The sequence below is a fragment of the Mus pahari genome, chromosome 17 (assembly GCF_900095145.1).
Source record: "Mus pahari chromosome 17, PAHARI_EIJ_v1.1, whole genome shotgun sequence".
NCBI lineage: Eukaryota > Metazoa > Chordata > Mammalia > Rodentia > Muridae > Mus > Mus pahari.
The window spans coordinates 46,242,375-46,257,775 of record NC_034606.1 but is presented as its reverse complement, the minus strand read 5'-3'; the positions used below and the strand labels follow the sequence as shown (position 1 = coordinate 46,257,775).

The 15,401-nt window shown below is 42.6% G+C and overlaps 1 protein-coding gene and 1 pseudogene across 1 annotated transcript in view; both read left to right on the top strand.

Annotated features, from left to right (window-relative positions):
• Mrtfa (myocardin related transcription factor A) overlaps positions 1–15,401 on the top strand; it is a 177,761-nt gene that overhangs the window by 36,684 nt on the left and 125,676 nt on the right. The window lies entirely within an intron of this gene.
• LOC115062462 lies at positions 13,621–13,699 on the top strand (annotated as a pseudogene).

Below are 15,401 nucleotides of genomic sequence, written 5' to 3'. Positions count from 1 at the left end.
AGACTACCAGCCCAGAGATGGTCCCACCCACAAGGGGCCTCTCCCCCTTGATCACTGAGAAAATGCCCCACAGCTGGATCTCATGGAGGCATTTCCCCAACTGAAGCTCCTTTCTCTGTGATAACTCCAGCTGTGTCAGGTTGACACAAAACTAGCCAGTACAGGGGTGCTTTCTTTCTCTCTCTGTTCAAGGACCTCTTGAGCTTGGAGAGGCTTGTAACTCATTAACTCTTTGTGAACCAGAGAGAAAAAAAGGAAAAGAATTAAAATATTTTACACAGGCAATATGCACAGACACACACTCAAACATACACACCTACTCTGGTTGGGTCTGACCTCTTATCAACATCGACTCCACAAGAGTTCATGGATACTTACATACATACACATATACCTACACACATACATATGTACATACATATAGACACACACACGTTTGGTGAATGGGGCTGAGCCCCAAATGCCACTTTATTCCTCTTCTCTGGCCTTCTTATACCTTCTTAGACAAAAGTTCTTTAGAAAATTACCTCATAGATAAAATGTTACACAAAAGGGGAGTTACAGAAGGGTGTTGATATTACGATATTACATTCAAAGCAGTGCTTTATTCTGCAAGCTCATTATAAGTTGAAAGCAACAGTTTCCCGAGTGGCCTGGCTTTATCACAGGCACACCTGTGGCTTCATCCTTGGGTCTGACCTAGAATGAGTGTTTTTCCTTAATCACAAATGTGTCCCAAGCCTATTTCTCTTTCTAGTGTAATTGTGAAAGCTCATTGTAGTCCTTACTTGCTATTCTATGAGGAGTGGGCACATTCTATTCTTGAGTCTAACTTTACTCTATCTTTCTGGCAAAGCAACTAAAATCGTCTCTTAAAACTTTCTTCCTAAAATTACTTGAATCAAATCAGGAATTTTATAAAATCATTATCAGGATTATGAAATCATCAGCTTGTCTACACAGCATTAATACATAATAGTGTATCTTCATTGTTCTGCAGAAAACCTGCCCAATAGGGTGGGCTAATGCCCAGGAATCACTAGACTATGTAATAGTGACAGGAAAGGCATGTCAGTAGCAAGAAGCAATCCTGGGATAAAAATCTTTGAAAGCCCTGCACTTCAGAGCTTGCCCATCGAGGCCATGCAAAGCTGCGGGCCATCTCCGGAAAACTCACTTGCATGCTTTTAGCCTTTCCTAGATGGCATCTGCTTCTGAGCACTTTGTTTTTGAGATAGTGTCTCATATAGCTCAGGCTGTCCAGGATCTCTTTGTAGCTGAAGTAGACCGTGAATTCCTGATCTTCCTGTCTCTAGCTCCCTAGTGCTGGGATCACAGGTGGGTACACCACCACATTTGCTTTTGTAAACACTTTTTCCTTATTTATTATTATTATTATTATTTTAAAATCGAGACAGGGTTTCTCTGTGTAACAACCTTGGCTGTCCTGGAACTCTCTTTGTAGACCAGTCTGGTCTCAAGCTTAAAGAGCTCTGTTTGCCTTGAATTTATAGAGATCTGCTTCTGCATCTGTAGTACTGGGATTAAAGGCATTTGCCACCAAGCTCTTCTGTAAACACTTTTTTTACACTTATTTTTATTGTTTTTTTTTTAAGTGTGTGTGTGTGTGTATGTGTGCGTGCATGCACATGCGTGCGTACACATATATATGCATATGAGCTTGGGTGCTCACTGATGCCAGAAGAGGCATCAGACCCCCTGGAACTGGAGTTACTGGGTGTATGAGCCACCATGTGGTTCTGGATTTGAACTCAGGTCCTCTGGAAGAACAACTAGTGCTCTTAATCACCGAGTTTTCTTACTGTTATTATCACCACCACCACCATTATTATTTTACTTATTTTTTGAGGTAGGATCTTATGTAACCCAGCCTATCCTCCAGCTCACTAAGAAGCTGAGATGACCTTGATCTTGTAAGAGTGCTGGGTTCACAGGCACGCTACCAGTTCTGCTGTATGCAATGCTGGGGATTGAACCTAGAACTGTAATGTCTGGAAGGTGCTCTGCTAAATGAGCTATATCTCCAGCCCCACCTACGTTTTTTAGAGGCTCATGATGTTACTGTGTCTCATTAATGGTGATGTCAGTCTCTTCCTTTAGTTAAGTTCCTACCTAGCTGGTTTACTCATTTTAAGCATGCCTCCCCCTCCCAATATATAACCTATAAGGTGATAATATTTGATATGTTTTGATCTCTTTTGTGTACAAGATCCCCATAGTTGTCAGAGTAGAACTATTGAATTTTTCTCTGAGAGTGTTAGGATGCACATCTAGTTTTCCTTGGGTCATGGAATTTTGCTGATAATCTTTGCAAATCTCTCTTTACTAAAATATTAACATTTTCTGTACTTTTTAGACAAACTTTTTTAACTTTAAAATCTTTATGTTATATGTGTGCCCTGGAACAATACAGGAGCCCAGACATCTTTGAACTGAAATTCTAATGTAGAAGTTACCTAATCTCTTAAAGCCTCAGTATTTCCTTTGCCCAAGTGGAAAGCAGTAGCTTACTCCAAAGTCAAACAAGTATCTTGAGAGTTACTTTAAATGGCTAAAACTTACCACATAATACTTAGAGATTTTTTTTTTCCCTTAAATCTATGTGCCCATGCACTTCAGATATAAAAACGTTCTTTGCTCAAGGAAATTATCGTTAACATTTCCTCTCTGATGATCTCTGTGATAAAAGCAGATTCACATCTGACTTAGAGCTTTGAGCCCATATACCAACCGTTTCTTGCCCTTCAGCGTCTGTGCCTTCTGCATGATGAATGTAAAAAGGAAAGGAAAGGAGGAGAGGACAGAGAGAGGAGAGGTGTGGGCTGTGGAGAAGGCTTATTGTAGGTATGAGGGAGAGTGTAGCCAGAGGCATCTGCAAGGGCCCAGACTGAACATGACCAACAGGCTAAACTGGGTCCTGTGAGGAGCTGGGGAGAGGAAAGGGGAGAGTCAGAAGCCAAGAGGCCAGGAGAGTGGCATAAGCCAAAATGCCTGGGTTATATAGAGAAGAACAGCTGCGGGAAGGATGGCCCAGCTCTGGGCTGGGAATTTTAGGGTAGGGGGCAGGGTATGCCAGCCAGGATGTCTCCCTAACAGGTACTGGAATTGCTGAGTCTGGTGGACAGGTCTGCTTTGATATGGCACCTCAGTTCACCATATGCCCCTGGTTTGAGACCTAACACATACTCTTGAAAATAATACATACAGATTCCCTAGTGCTGTGTAAAATCTGGAAAGAGCCTTTCTACTTTAGGCTGCATAATCTTACTGCATTCTTAGCATCAAGGCACAGCTGTTGCCTTTCATCTCTGCCCCAAAGAAGGCTGTGATCTATTTGTTGTTTGTTTGTTTGTTTTCTCAGGACAGGGTTTCTCTGTGTAACCCCACCTGTCCTGGAACTTACTTTATAGACCAGGCTATATATATGTCTTTATAGACTCAGAGACCCATCTTCCTCTGCCTCCTAAGTGCTGGGAGTTGGATTAAAGGCATGTGCCACCATGTCTGGCATAGGCTGTAGTTCTTATGTGAGTGTCAGTGGAGATAAGGAGGTACCAGTTAATATTTCAGTGGGTTCTCATAGCTCCAGAGAGTATTTAAGAAAATAGTAAGGACTTTTAAATTCAGATGACTATGGGTTGAGATGTACAGCTGCCCTTTGGTGGCTAGAGACACAGGATAACAGTCTACAATGTAGTCCCATCCCCTTAAAATTATAGTAGCATCCTTGTTGGAAAACTCAGCCAGCTACTCAGTACAGATGTAGACAACTGTCTCTCTAGCTCCATAATGAAGTTTCTAAATGCAGTTTTAAAAATACTGATTTATGGCTTAGAGAGATGGCTCAGTGAGCAAAGTGACTTGCTGTGCAAGTGTGAAGGTCTGAGTTTGGGTCTCCAGAACCCATGTAAAAGATGGGCATAACAGCATGTGCCTGCGACTCTAGCACTGCAGGGTAAACCAGGCAGATGCTGGAGCTTGCTGACCAGCCAGTGCAGCTGAAATGGTAAGCTTCAAGTTCAGTGAAAGGCCATCTCAACAAAATTAGGTAGTGAAGTGATGGAGGAAAAATGCTCTATATCAACCTCTGGTTTCCATATGTGCCTGCTTGTACAGGCCAGCACACACATGTACATTCACATCTGAATGCATGTACATACGTATATACCCACAAACACACAGTCACCCAGACACATACATAAACACTCACTCACTCACTCTCTCTCTTCTGGACGTAATGTGGTAGGCATGTTCCTGGAATCCTGGTGCTAAAGAGATGGGAACAGAAGGGTCCCTGGAACTTGTTGGCCCTTGTCAGCCTAGCTAGTTGGTGAGCTCTAGATTAAGTGAGAGATTGTCTCAAAAAAATAATGTGGAGAGCAATTGAGGAAGACACGTGATGTCAACCTTGGCCTCAGTACACATGTAAACATCTGTGAACACATACATAAAATTGAAATTCAAAAGTTATGTCGTTTTTAGACAGTATTTTGAGGCAATGGGAGACATTTCTCCTCATCTTCTATAATCAACTGCATGCTTAGAGGAAGAACATTTTTAGTATTACATTCAGTTATTCAGGTGCAGAATTCAGTAACTGCATTTATACAATTGTCTGGACATACAAAACACTATGTGGATGACAGGTTTTTGTAAACCTCTGTAGGAGCAGAAAATGGAGTTAATCAGGCTTTCCTGTGTGCTTCAGTGAGCGACTTTGGGATTACAGTCATTGTTACCAGATAAAGGTTTTTTTCAATGGAGGGACACAGTTTTCGAAGAGCACAGAAAACACAGGGTGGTTCTGAGGAGGCTAGAGTGGGATGACCCAAAGGCTGAGGGATAGTAGTTCAATGCATTGTTGATTTTAAAGAAGTTTTGTGACTATTTATGATGTGAGTGCATTATTCATGGGGTAAGGTGAACCTTTTCACCTGTATGTTGGAAATCATGGGAGACCAGCTATTGTAGGTCATTTTGTCCCATGATCCTCTTGAAAAGCCTAAGGGGATCTTAAACACAATGTAAATGATGTTATAGCGGACTTGGGGTCTTTAGAGAATGCAGACCCTCATTAAAGTACATGTGGCATCTGGCAGAGCTCCCTTATGCTTGTGTTTCTGATACTATGGCAAGAGCCTTAAACCATCCTCAAAGATGTTCAACCACAAAGTGGCATTCTCATAGTCAGGAGACAGAGCTAGCTAAGATAAAGCTGCAGAGTCTTTAGCTCCCTCACATGTCTCTATGACTAACAGGAAACACTGAAAGATGGAGCTACAGCTTTCCAAGGCTACCTCAGAACTAACTCCTTTCCTGCTGTGTTTCTGTGTCAGGCTCTGCACTGAGTCTTCAGGGCTGTCCTGCAGTGCTCCTTTTGACTAGCAAGGCCAACTCCTTGCAGAATTCTTTTTGTATTGTCTTTTATACCTTGGATGTGTTTGATTCATCAGAGTTAAACGTAGGATGTTGTTTGGAGGATTGGAAGTCTTTCTCTTTCATTTCAGGGAGGTTTGTTTTGTTTTGTTTTTTGTTTTTGTTTTTGTTTTTTTAAAACAAAGAAATATAGCACCAAAAGAGATAAGGTTACCAAAGTTACAGCTGCTGTAAGAAGCTATGGATTTCGTTATTACACAATGTTTCTCTCACTAAATTGTAGCTTTTTTTCCTGACGTACTTGGCACTATATTTCCCTTCAAGTAACCAGGAGCCTATCATAAAATATTGTATTTTCTATGACCTCATTTTTTAGTAGTGTAAATTATATAAATTGCACAAAGGGATACATGTCATTTTGAAATTTTCATATATGCATATAATGTAGTTTGATGGTATTGACCCCTCTATTACCTTCTCTCTTCCCACATTCCTAATAGCTTTCCTTGAGCTGGTAAGATGCTCAGTAGTACATGTGCTTGCACAAAGGCAGAACAGCCTGAGTTCGATTCCTGGGACCCACATGGTAGAAGGAGAGGACCAGTCCCTGAAGGTTGTCTTTGACTATACACATGCCGTGGCAGACATGCACCAAGACTGACACATCCAACAAGCAGAAAAATTGAGAGCCCCCCGCCCCCTTTAATTTCATATTCTTCTTTTCCTCTTAAATTCCACATGAGAAAAAGCAACTGTTTTTATCTTTGTGACTTGAATTTGGCTTGCTGTAATCATCTCCAGTTCCATGTGGTTTCCTAAAGATGGCATAATACCATGTTCTAATAGCTAAGTCAAACCTGTCTTCCTTACGTGTTGTTGCCGATGGACACCTTAGCTGCTGACAGCTTGGGTATTGTGGCAGTGCTTTGATGCACGCAGCACCTCAGTGTAAGCTGGCGTTGACTCTTTGGAGTGTGTACAGGAGGTAGATTGTGTGGGAGCTGTAGTTTGATTTATCGTGGTCGTACTGACTTACATTCCCTCAGTGGTGTGCCAGGTTTCTTTGCATGCATCCTTCCAGCCTGTGTTGTTGATGCTTCTTGATAATACTCATTCAAAAAAAGGTTGTTTTTTGTGGTTGTTGTTTTGTTTTCCTTTTTTTCTGGTGTAGTATTGATAGTTTATTGGAGGTAATCTGGGCTGGGGATGATAGGGTGCCTGGCTGGCACACACAAAGCTCTAGGGGTCAATCCCCAGCACCATAACCCTCACCATAGTGGACCCCTGTACATAACGGGACACACCACTGGGAAGGCCAAAGGAAAGGGTGAGAAATTCAAGGTAATCCTTGGCTACAAAATGAGATCAAGGCCAGCCTAGACTAATGGACAGACCTCTCTGTGTGTCTATGTTTGTCTGTTTCCCCCTTGTAAATCTATATATATATATATATATATATATATATATATATATATATATATAGACAAAACTCGCCACCACCAAAGAACTGCTGTATATTTATCTGAAAATATCTGAACATATTTCTCAAGTGTGTGCCTGAAACATGTGAGCTAGCATGTAAGCATTGAAGTCCAGCATTTAGATGTCATCTCAGAACTTTGGCTTCTGTAGCTCCATATAAAGAACTTAATTAAATTCCACCAATACTTACTGAGCAGTTGAGCATTTTCTGTGTAAAACGCTGAACTACTTAGGGACACAGTAGGCAGGGGATCTGGCATTTACGGAAAACAGTTTCAGATAGTCCGAATTTATTTTAGCTAACCACCCCATTTAATCCATGTGGTAGCAGTGCTTAACCAGATATCTCATTTTATAGCCCAGGAAACAGACATTGAACTTAAGTTCTTAATCTGAACAGCAGCTCTGGAATTTGAACCTAATTCTCCCTGACAAACAGCCTATGTCCTTTCCTAATGCACAGTGTTGTTTTATATAAATATGATGTAGTCCCTGTCTCAGGAGTTTATGGAGTTTAGTCTAGGGGTTCCCAGAAAAGTCTGATTCACTTTAAGGAAGTCACAGGTTCAAAACTAATATTTTATAATAATTAATATTAAGGTGCCGTTTCACTGCTGATGCCGAAGCCATAATGGTAAGACTCTGGCACCTTAGAACAGACTCATGGAGGGACACTGTACCAGACTCCAGTTATTGTCATTTTTTGCCACTATGTTCTGAGAAGAAAAGAAAAATTTCCCTTGGTGCTGCAGTTAAAATAAATCAAGACCCAAAGTGGACGTCTTCTTTACTGACCTAAAGTCAAGTGGTATGAGTTTGTCTTTCTAACATATGTGATCCTTTGGCTTTTGTCACAGGATTAGTCAGTCATTGTTGCAGGAAAAATTAAAAAATCGGCACTATCCTGTACTTGCCCAGCAATTTCGCCACCTCTTGGCTAGCCCCAGTCAGCAGTCTTCCCTTCTCCAGTTCTCTGCCTCAGAGTTTCCCTACCTTCTCAGCCATCTACCCCCTGTGGTCGGAGGGTCACAATTCCCCTTAACCCAGTAAGTCAAAACTCTAGGAGCTTNTAGTTAATCAGTCAGATTTATATATCAATAAATTCTTTTTTTTTTTTTTTTTTTTTTTTTTTTTTTTTTTTAAAAAACCAGTTTAAGGACTAGGCATGCGGCATAGGCCTTTAATCCCTGCATCTGGCATCTGGGCAGCAGAGGCTAATCTGATCTACATAGCGAGCATATTTAGACCAGCCATAGATTCATAGTGTAACCCTGTCTCTAACAAATAACCCAACTTTATTTATTTTATTTTATTTTATTTTTTAATGGTTTTTCGAGACAGGCTTTTTCTGTGTAGCCCTGGCTATCCTGGAACTCACTTTGTAGACCAGGTTGGACTCGAACTCAGAAATCCGCCTGCCTCTGCCTCCTGAGTGCTGGGATTAAAGGCGTGCGCCACCACGCCCGGCTATTTATTTTATTTTAAAGATTTATTTATTTATTTTATGTATATGAGTACACTGTAGCTGTAAGGATGGTTTGAGCCTTCATGTGGTTATTGGGAATTCAATTTAGGACCTCTGCTCGATCTGGTTGGCCCCGCCTGCTCCGGCCTAAAGATCTATTTATTATTATAAATAAGTACACTGTTGATGTCTTCAGACACACCAGAAGAGAGCGTCAGATGTCACTACAGGTGGTTGTGAGCCACCATGTTGTGGCTGGGATTTGAATTCAGGACCCTCAGAAGAGCAGTCAGTGCTCTTACCAGCTGAGTCATCTTGCCAGCCCCTTATTTTATTTTTTAATTCTAGGGAGCTGGAGAGATGACTCTGGTTAAGAATGGTTGCTGTTCTTCCAGAGAACCTAGGTTTAGCTCCCATGAAGGTTCACAAGCAAATGTAACTCTAGTTCCAGGGGACCTGGTATACCCTTTTCTGGCCTCTGAGGTCACTAGCACACAGTAGCACACATGTTGTATACAACACACACACTCACATACACACACACACACACACACACACACACACACCTCTCCTGTGATGTGGATTCTAAGGATTAAACTCAGGTTCTTAAGCTTGGCAGCAGCAAGTATCTACTGAGCTATCTTACTGGCCCTATCCTTTTCTTTTTTAAACTTATTTTATTTTATATGTATATGTGTTTTGTCTGCATGTTTGTGCACTATGTATGTGGCCCAGGGAGGCCAGAAGATGATGGCAGATTCCCTGGAACTTGAGTTACAAGTGACTGTTAGTCACAGTGTGGGTTCTGGGACTCGATCCCTGTTTCTCTGGAAGAGCAACAAGCACTCTTAACCAACCACTGAGCCATTTTTTCAACCCCACTCCCCATTAAGTCTTTTGTAAGACAGGGCTTCTTTGTGTAGCCTTGGCTGTCCTGGAACTTGTTCTTTGGACCAGGCTGGCCTTGAATTCATAGCAATCCACTTGTCTCTGCCTCCGAAGTGCTGGGATTAAAGGCATCATATACCACCACTGCCCAGTCCATTAAATCTTTTTTTTTTAAAGGATTTATTTATTTTATGTATATAAGTACACTGTAGCTGACTTCAGACACACCAGGAGAGGGCATCAGATCTCATTACAGATGGTTGTGAGCCACCATGTGGTTGCTGGGATTTGAACTCAGGACCTCGGGAAGAACAGTCAGTGCTCTTAAGTGCTGAGCCATCTCTTCAGCCCCCATTAAATCTTTTAAAAAGTAGCCATACAGAGACAAAATTAGCAAACTTTGCAATTCCACACACGTAAAACACCCACTTTAATGCTGCTTAGGGAGTTTATAAACTCCCATGATGTACAGCCATCACCATGGTTGGTTTTAGAACATTTCCATCACTCCACAATGAACCTTTTGCCCCTCATCCCCCAGACACATCCCTTCCCTACGACCTGCTTTTGTTTCTGTGTGTTTCCTTGTTGTGAACTTTTGTGAGATTGGGATCATACAGTAGATAGACTTCGAATGCTCCACAGCGCTTGCTGTGTGTGTGCCTGACTTCAGCAGCTGTAGTGGCTGTGAGATGTTCGTGGTGGTTTTGTTTCATGTCTCCTACTGACGAGTGGTATGGGATCTCCTGGTGTACTTACTGTCCATTTGCATGCATTCATTTCAGACTTGAGGGCGTTTCTCTTTTAATTCTTCTATCTTAAGATATCCTTATATATGATCTTAATTCCCTACTTAATGATGCTTTGTATTTTCTCTGTGTGACTTTTTCCACCTCGCTGGTCTATAACTCCTTCTGTAGAGAACTTGTAGGGAAGCCCCTGCCTCACCTCCCAGGTGCTGAGTGCCTAGGTCTTTTCATGGCTCTTGATATTATCAGAGGGTAACCTTTAGAGCTTTTGAGTTTTGATGTAGTCCAGTTTATTTACTCAAAATTTTATGATATTTATTTATCTTGGAGAGGTGTGTGTGTGTACACGTGCATGTGTGTGCGTGTGCGTGCGTGTGTGCATGTATGCGCAGCGTGCACGTGTGTGTTGTGTGTGTGTGTGTGTGTGTGTGTGTGAGATGTATGGAGGTCAGAGGACAACTTCTAAGGGAGTCAGTTCTCTCCGTTTTTTCCCTTTTGGGTGCCCTCTCAGCCTGTGTGGTAAACACCTTTACCTTCTGTGCCATCTTCCTGGCCCACTTTTTTTTTTTTTTCTTTTAGTGTCATATCTAGGAACATTGCCTAATGAAAGCTCATGAATATTCATACCTGTTTTGTTGGTAGCATTTTTAGGTGTTGCTTTACATTTAGTCTCATGTTTGTGGAATGCAAAGTGTTTTATGTGAGTCTGTTTCCCTGGCACCTTACATTGAAGAGTGGTGTCCGCCTGCCCAGTACCTGCTTTGTGACTTCTCTCTGCTGACTTGTTTTGGCATAACTTGTTAGTCAGTGTGATCATTTAAATTGGAACTGAGGTCTTGGAGGTTTGTTCTGACCCTGGAGGAGTGCTTCTAGCTGCCTTTCCTGGTTCTCAGTGCTGAGCTGGCTACCCTGCGGTTTAGATTGTTATTCCTAAGTAAGAGGAGCTGTTTTTCAAGATGCTTTCAGGCTTGAGTCCCCCAGCCTGTTTAAATAAAAACAGTTCCTTTGTGGAGAACTTGGGAGCTTCCTGTGGATGGCCTCTGCTCTTGGGCAGATCTGAGTCATTCCTTTCGACATTGGCCAGGGGGTTGCTTGTGGTCTTTCTGATTTGCCTCAGTGTGGAATTTTTGCCCAGTGATAGAGCTGGGGCCCCAGCATTTTGAGACTCTTGTTGCTTGGGTGGAGCCTCTGTACTATGGCATCCCGGGCTCTTGGTCTCTGCAGGAATTTAACCTCTTCATCCTAAAGGGGTAAAGGATGAGAGAGGCTAGTGGCTACCCTTTCTGGTGTTCGATCTGGAGCTAGAGCAGGGTCACCCTTTGGTCACTCAGCTCTTTCGGGAAGAGATGGGGTGCAGCTGGTCAAGGGGATGCAGGCTCACTCTCACTGTCCGAGTGTCAGCCTTTCCTCAGGACCTCTCCTGAGGGACACTTGTAGAGCTTTTAATGGTTGCTTCTCCTAGGTGGTTTTCTTTGGCCTTGCTCATTTTCCTGAGAAGTCTTTTGAGTTCCTCTTGTTGAAATCATGGAAGTAGTACTCATAACATAATTCCTAGTTGGGATCACTTCTTTTTTTTTTTTTTTTTTTTTGAGACAATATTTTGCTGTATAGCTGACCTGGAACTTACTATGTATCCCATAGTAAGGCTGGTTTTCAACCTAGAATCCTCCTGCCTCAGCCTCCAGGCATGTGCTTCCATGCCTGACTTTAATATCAGTTCAATTTCAATAGCATTTAACTTCATAACTCTGTATCTCCTCCTTTGTGTTGAAATGGTCAAAATTTACAATGCACCCATTAAGTCTAGTTATATAGATTTAATTTTTGGATTCTGTGCTGCTTATTTTAATAAGACAGAAGAAAACCAAGTTAACTTACATTGTTTTTGTGTTCACTTCTTTCATTCATTTTTCAGTGTTTTGTATTGTTGGTTTTGTGTGTATGTGTTTTATTTCAACCTGAAGGACTCCTAGCATGTTTTGTAGGTCAGGTCTGCTAGCAAAAAGTTTTCCCTTTTATGTGGAAAGGTAAGTTTTGATAGAACTGTTGACTTGGAATTGGTCATCCACTGTGTCTGGTGTCCACGAGCAGTCAGCTCTTCACTGTGCTGAAGATCTTTGTGCATCATAACCATATATATATTTGTATGTATGTATATATACACATATGTATACATACACACATATACATATATATCATATACATACATACATACATACATACATACATATTTTTTTTCTTTGTTGCTCTCCAAGTTTTCTATCACTGGATTGTGGCGTGTCTAAGCGTGAATCCCTTACACATATTTCGAGCTTATTAAACTACCTAGACGTATGGGTTAATATTTCTATCAAAATAGAAAGGTTTTCAGGCCGCGCGTGGTGGTGCACGCCTTTAATCCCAGCNCTNGGGAGGCAGAGGCAGGCGGATTTCTGAGTTCGAGGCCAGCCTGGTCTACAAAGTGAGTTCCAGGACAGCCAGGGCTACACAGAGAAACCCTGTCAAAAAAAAAAAAAAAAAAAAGAAGAAAGGTTTTCAGGTATCATTTCCTTGAATGTCCTCTCTTCTTTCTCTCATAGGTCTCTGTTCTCTCTGAGACGCCGCATGCATCAGCGAAGCCATAGTACCCATAGGTCTCTGCGGGGAAGGAGGTCTTTGTTATCCATGAACTGAAATGGCTGCTCAGCCTCTAGTAACTCAGTCCTATTTGGCCTCAAGAGAGCTGTGTGTATTCTCCTTATAACTATACCTCCTAAAGTCTCCTGTGCCACTCAAGCTTAGAGCCCACTGGCCAGAATGTCATTCTGTGACTGTGTAGGACCCCCTTTCGGGGACCCCCACTCGAGTCTCGGGAAAGGGCCTACCCAAGGAAACTCGAGAGACCTTCTTGATGCAAAAACACGAGGTAGTTTAATGATGGAGCTCCTGGCTGATACGTATCTCACGCAGGAGACAGAGGAATGGACCACAAGGCTCAAAAGCTAGGGGTTTTTATAGGGAGAGGGTCGGGGGCTAGGAGGAGTTGGCTCGGTTTCACACGATTGGCTCATTTAAACATCAGCAGAATAGTACATGTAAGTCAGGATGTCAGGAGACCTGAGGGGCGGACGCTTATCTAGGTCAGTGGAGCATTTGGTTAACATATAACTTCAAATTAGGTGGCTGATGACTCAGCCAAGATAGCTCGGACAAGTTCCTGCATTCCTTTTTTTTTTTTTTTTTTTTTTTTTTTTTTGTCTTTAAGGCCAGGCAGCCCCAGGAATGTTTTAACAACGGATCTGCCTGGACGTGCCCTGGCCTGTTCCACTATGTTCTATGTTTTTCTTTGGATTATTTGACATAAGTTACATAAATCAGGCCTCAAATTTTATCTTAAATTTCATTTCCCTTCAACTGCAGCTAGTTGTAAGGGGAGCTGGGAATTGTAGTCATTAAGCACACTGAGGTTGCCCTTTGTCTGTTTTTTTGTTAGGAAGAGAGAAGAGGAAAAGGAGTTTAGGGGCTGATGAGAGTAATGGCTTTTGCCTCCTGTCTATCCCTTCTTGTTTAACGTTACTGCCAATCTCTTAAAGGCTTGTTATTCATTTATTACATGCACGCGCGCGCATACACACACACACACACACACACTTAATACTAATCGCTTCTCAGCCTTTTGGCTAAGATCAAGTGTAAAAAAAGTACTAAAAGATTATTTTAAAATAATTTCTGACTAAAAAAAGAAAATAATAGTAACTTTAAACATACAATAACCCAGGGCTGCTATATTCCAGAGCATCAGGAAACCAGTTTATCCTTGTTAGTTGTTTTCAAAGTACAATTTCTCTATAGTTTAAGATTGCTGCTTTCCACCGGGTGGTAGTGACGCACGCCTTTAATCCCAGCACTCGGGAGGCAGAGGCAGGCGGATTTCTGAGTTCGAGGCTAGCCTTGTCTACAAAGTGAGTTCCAGGACAGCCAGGGCTACACAGAGAGACCCTGTCTCGAACCCCCCCCCCCCCAAAAAAAAAAAAAAAAGATTGCTGCTTTCCTTCCAGCACTTCATCAGCTGGTCTCCTGAATGGAATTTGGTCACATGGCCATGCTTAATTACAAGAAAGGTTAGATGGTAATCTTCATTCTGCCGTCAGGAAGGAGTGTACTGTACTAGGCAACAGGCTCTAGTGCCTGGCACAAGGACCTGCGTGTTCTATTTTTTATTTCCTGTTTCTTAAAAAAAAAAATTAAAATATTTATTTATTTAAGATTTATTTAATGTATACTGCAGCTGTCTTCAGACACACCAGAAGAGGGCATCAGATCCCATTGCAAATAGTTGTGAGCCACCATGTGGTTGCTGGGAATTGAACTCAGGACCTCTGGAAGAGAGCCATTTCTCCAGCCCTATTTATTCTTTTTTAATTAATTGATTATTTTATTTATTTACATGTCAAATGTTGCTCCCTTCCTGGTCCCCTCTTGAGAAGTCCCCCTGCCCCTGTACTCCCTCCTCTTGAACTCTGAGAGGGTACTCCTCCCTAGGGCACCAAGTCTCTACAGGATTTGGTGCGTCCTTTCCCACTGAGGCCAGACAAGGCAGTCCTATGCCAGGGGCCTCAGACCAGCCCACTGTCCTCTTTGGTTGGTGGCTCAGTCTCTGGGAACTCCCAGGGATTCAGGTGAGTTGACACTCTTTGTCTTCCTATAGGGTTTCTGTCCCCTCCAGCTCCTTTAGTCCTTTCCCTAGCTCTTCCATGGGGGTCTCTGACCTCAGTCCAGTGCTTGGCTGTGAGAGTCTGCCTCTGTCTCAGTCAGCTGCTAGCAGAGCCTCTCAGAGGACAGCCATGCCAGGCTCCTGTCTGCAAGCACAACACAGCATCAGTAATAGTGTCAGGGATTGGTGCTTGCCCATGGGATGGATCCCAAGTTGGGCCTGTCACTGGTTGGTCATTCCTTCAGTCTCTGCTGCATTTTTTTGTTCCTGCTTTTCTTTTAGACAGGAGCAATTTGGGGTCAAACATTTTGTAGGTGGGTTGGTATCCCCATCCCTCCACTGGAGGCCATCTGACTTCTGGAGGTGATTTCTTCCATATCCCCACTGTTGGGCATTTTGGCTAAGGTCATCCACTTTAGTCCTGGGAGTCTCCACCATGCCAGGTTTCTGGCACTTTGTAGAGGTTCCCTCTACCTCCTGCCCCCAGCTGCTGCATATTTCCATTTATTCTTGAGACAGAATCTCACAGTGTAGACCAGGCTAGTCTCAAACTCACAGAGATCATCCTCCCACTGGGCTGCCTCCTGAGTACTGGAGTTAAAGGTGGGTCCACCATCCAGTGCTGTGTCCTGCTGCTTTTTTACCCTGTGGTGCTGGCAATGGAATCCAGATCTTCCCTGGTGTAGGCTCTGGGGGAAAGTGGGGGGAGAGAGAAGGGGGAGGGGAG